The sequence below is a fragment of the Macrobrachium rosenbergii genome, chromosome 44 (assembly GCF_040412425.1).
Source record: "Macrobrachium rosenbergii isolate ZJJX-2024 chromosome 44, ASM4041242v1, whole genome shotgun sequence".
NCBI lineage: Eukaryota > Metazoa > Arthropoda > Malacostraca > Decapoda > Palaemonidae > Macrobrachium > Macrobrachium rosenbergii.
Genome location: NC_089784.1, coordinates 5,030,504 through 5,034,604, shown reverse-complemented (window position 1 = coordinate 5,034,604; position 4,101 = coordinate 5,030,504). Strand labels below are relative to the sequence as shown.

The following is a 4,101-nucleotide window of genomic DNA, read 5'->3' as shown; positions in this document are numbered from 1 at the left end:
AATAGAGAACGTGCAGGTGTGTGTGGTGGTTTTATTAAAAGATTGAAAAATCCCCCCCAAAAAACATTTAATTCAAACATTAAAATGTTAAAAAGTTCATTATAAGGAAGTTCATAAGGAGAGTGCTTTATTAGGAAATTTACAAGGAAAGTGCTTTATGAAGGAATTTATAAGAAAAGTCCCCATAGGGAGTTACTGCCATCAGTGCACCTCATGGGGTGCACTGTAAGCATTACTTAAGGTTCCTTGCAGCATCCCTTCGTCCCCTAGCTGCAACCCCTTTCATTCCTTTTACTGTACCTCCATTCATATTATCTCTCCTCCATCTTGCTATCCACCCTCTCCTAGCAATTATTTCATAGTGCAACTGCTTTGAGGTTTTCCTCCAGTTACACCTTTCAGACCTTTGTACTGTCAAATTTCTGTTTCAGCGCTGAATAACCTCATAGGTCCCAGTGCTTGACCTTTGGCTTAAATTCTGTATTTAATTATGAGGAAAGTGCTCTGCAAGGAAATACCTTCAATGTCATAGCCTGAGTGGGTCAAGGGAGCCCAACTTTGCCATCCTACAGTATATTTTGGGAAGTAAAAAAACTAGATTATGATCATAAAATTAAGCAATGTAGCTGATACAGTACCATTTAAGAGCCACAAAAAGTTGCAAAGTGTTCCTATATAAAAATGAAGTTTATGAAAACAAATTCTGCAATGTTGGCCTACGGTCACGTTTCTTGTCATCTTTAGGCCGTGCTCCATTCATCTCACAGAGCATGCGCACCTCTGATCACAGCTGACCAGAGCTGTGACAGTGTCCTCTTTGTTAAGTTCATCTACGTCTGAGCAAAGCTTTAACAGAGACCAGGAATAAAAAATGTACCTTTACCATCAAGTTTGTGAAGAAGATGGATTTGTTCTTCCTCAACAAAGATAAAGGATGAAAGAGTGGAGAAATTTTTTGATAATCTCAGTTTTAACAGATAATGTGGAAATGGCCAATATCTAAAATAAAGCGTACCTAAAGATATATAATCTTGTAACATAATCAGCATAGGCTACCTGAAATTGGTAACAAATTTTACTGGTTTGGTGCAAGAGGCGTTTGAGCCCCAATGGGGATCGAAAACCCCCTTAGTAATGGCCAAGGTCCATTTGAATATGATGCTGCATTGCAACTACAGTGCAGAGTTTTGATTTTGATTTCGAGGGAATAGCGCGGAAGGGTAGGGTTCGTTTTGTGGGCGGAGTTCAAAGAAAAAACCTCCGAATTAAAAAAAATAGCCTTTTTGAAATACACATTCAATTACGTAGTTGAGCAAATTATTGTTGAGTATGCATTTTCGTTTAGGCGCTTTAAGTAAGATTAAGTTAAATATAGGCCTACAGTATTAACATTAGAGAATAACGTCCCCGCACCTTCTATTCTATAACATTTGATGTTTCACTTCAACAGCAAGTATATATTTAATTAATATGAGAAGGGAGGAATTTGAAACAAGAATGCGTCTATTTGTGGGTAGTCCTGTTTCCATCGTCCTTGCTAAGCGTTTTGTTTGGCCTGACGCTTCATTGCCGATTTGTAGCCCGCTGTGGAAGTTCAGTTGTTGGGTTTTAGTGAGACAGTGTGGACTACGTGGCGGTTTCTTGTGGATGTTCCGGCTCTGTACCTGCGGTAAAGCTGCTGTTAAACTTCGTGCTGCCTACGTGAATATGTTTGATCTCTTAAGCTGTGCGATGTCTCTTCAGTGAAATTTGTTTATTGAAGTTGTCTTACAACATACTTTTTGTTCTGACTTCTTGATTATTTTCAGGTGCGGAGGAACGAAGACCAGGCTATACTACAATATCAACCGGAGTACTGCAACATCCAGCGTTTGGTAACTATGCCAGTGGAAATGGTGAGTATTTTGCATCGTAACATTACTTTCAAAAATCCACTTTGCAAGCTAATCCTCCCCCTTCAGGGGCGGAGCCCCTGATGTGGGGAGGATGTCCCTTCTGACATGCGGTAATTTTAAATTACCGTATGTCAGGAGGGGGCTTGCTTTTTTTTTTTTTTTTTTTTTTTTTAAACTTATCCAAATTAACTGGTAAGACCTCTGGCGTATTTCTTAGTTTTATTTTGTATCAATATGGATTTTCTGCTGGTAACTTATGGTTTTACTTTACAAGTTCTGTATCGACCGAATTCTTACTTCAGAACTGGTACAGTTGTTACTCGAGTCACATTAAGTAGGCATATTTTAGCCTAGCATATTAAATTTGATTACTGTATCAGATTTTCCAGTTAAATGGTAGTTTAGTAAATATGCTAGATTTACGACTTAAGTGATTTTATTTACATCTAAAATTCTGAAATTAACGTAAGAAAATCTGCCCAGCTAATCCATTTTAAGATAGGGTTGAAGTCTTTTAAAGATTAAGTCTCTCATGCCAAGTTTTGCTTTGCAGGTTGAACCATGAACATAGAGAAAAAAAACAAACCCTTCCCAGATTAATACAGCCATTACAGTTCAATCGCCGTATAATTGATATTTGAAGAGTGGAATTTGGCAGGCAACTAGTCTCATCAGACTTTAGATTTTGGTAATTTTCTTTTCATAAGTTCTTTAAATTAAAAAAAAATTATTTACCTTAACTACCTGGTATTTTAATAAAGATTACCGAAAGATTGTAAAGGGTCTTGAAATTAAACCGGACATTTATGGATGTTTTAATTTTTAGGTAAAATGTCTAGGTATAAAAAAGTTGGAGATTAATCTTCCAGTCTGTTATAAAGCAGCTTAACGTTGACGATTGGTCTGCTTGCAGTGTACACAAACTGCAACGTTTGAGGAACTTGACTGAAAATAAATCTTCAAATATCTGGATGGTTCTTGGTTATGAGAGTCCAGAGATATGAGTCCCGAGCTTTTGAGCTTAAGGTTATTTTTGTACGAATCCAGTTAAATATTTGATTAAAAAAAATAAATTGGCTTAAGTGGTAGATGACCCTTGAAACTAAGCTTCAAAAATAAGCTCTACAGTGTTACTTGAATTAAAAGGGCTTTTCCAGTCTCCAAAGCTGTGGTTGAAAGCTTGAAGCTACATATAAACCAGTTCAAAATATCTGGATGGTTCTTGGTTGTGTCCCGAGGTTTTGAGCTTAAAGGTTAGTTTCGTACGAATCCAGTTCAATATTTGGTTAAAAAAATGTTGGCGAAAGTGGTAGATGACACTTGAATGAAATTAAAACTTCAAAGATAAGCTCTACAGAGTTGCTTGAATTAAAATGGCTTTTCTAGTCGCCGAAGCTCTGGCTGAAAGCTTGAAGCTACATATAAACCAGTGTTGACACTTGAATGAAATTAAGACCTCGTTTTCAAAAATAAGCTCCACAGTGTTAACTTGAATTAAAAGGGCTTTTCTAGTCGCCAAAGCTCTGGTTGAAAGCTTGAAGCTACATATAAACCAGTGTTAAAGTAGTCTCCATAACGTGCTAGTGATTTTGATGCACTGCCCCTATCTATTTGGATATTAGCTGGGGTTGAATGTTTATAACTTGGAGAGGGGAGGGAAGAAATGCGGGCTAGGCCTAGGGTTGAAAAGCTATTCCCCGTTGGTTGATAGTTAATCGAAGTATTGTGATGACATGGTTGACAATATATAGCTTAAAGCTTAACGTCATTAATTGGTATATGATTGTAGAGAGGATTCAACTGGGTTTCATGTATTGAAATCGTGGGAGCTTGAGCAGCTTAACATATCAAACTATATCCAAAATGTCCCCTAGAACTTGAGTTCTAAACGCATTGATTTGCCAACACCGTCTTGGGTCCGTCAATATTTTGTCATTTGAATCTTGACTCGACACTGGTTAATTTGGTTCTGGTTCCTGTACAAGGTAACATTAGGCCGCAGATTATACGGATGGGTTGTCTGGGGTCCAGGTGGTTAACTGTATCTCGGTGTTATTCCTGTTAACAGTATTTTCAATCTAATGGCGTGTCGGTCTGAACGCTAGAGTAGTTAAGAAGTGACTGCTGATTCACCAGGCTATCGTATAATCACTTCGTTCCTTTTTAATTGTTTTATGTAATCTTAATTTGTGAAGCTTCGATACCT

The 4,101-nt window shown here is 37.5% G+C and overlaps 1 long non-coding RNA gene across 1 annotated transcript in view; it reads left to right on the top strand.

Annotated features, from left to right (window-relative positions):
- Nucleotides 1–1,600: 1,600 nt before the first annotated feature.
- Nucleotides 1,601–4,101, top strand: part of LOC136829278 (uncharacterized) — a 17,430-nt gene continuing 14,929 nt past the window's right edge. The window contains exons 1-3 of the long non-coding RNA XR_010850343.1: nt 1,601–1,701; nt 1,809–1,895; nt 2,449–2,583. This is a non-coding gene — a long non-coding RNA (uncharacterized lncRNA). The remainder of the gene's footprint in view (nt 1,702–1,808; nt 1,896–2,448; nt 2,584–4,101) is intronic.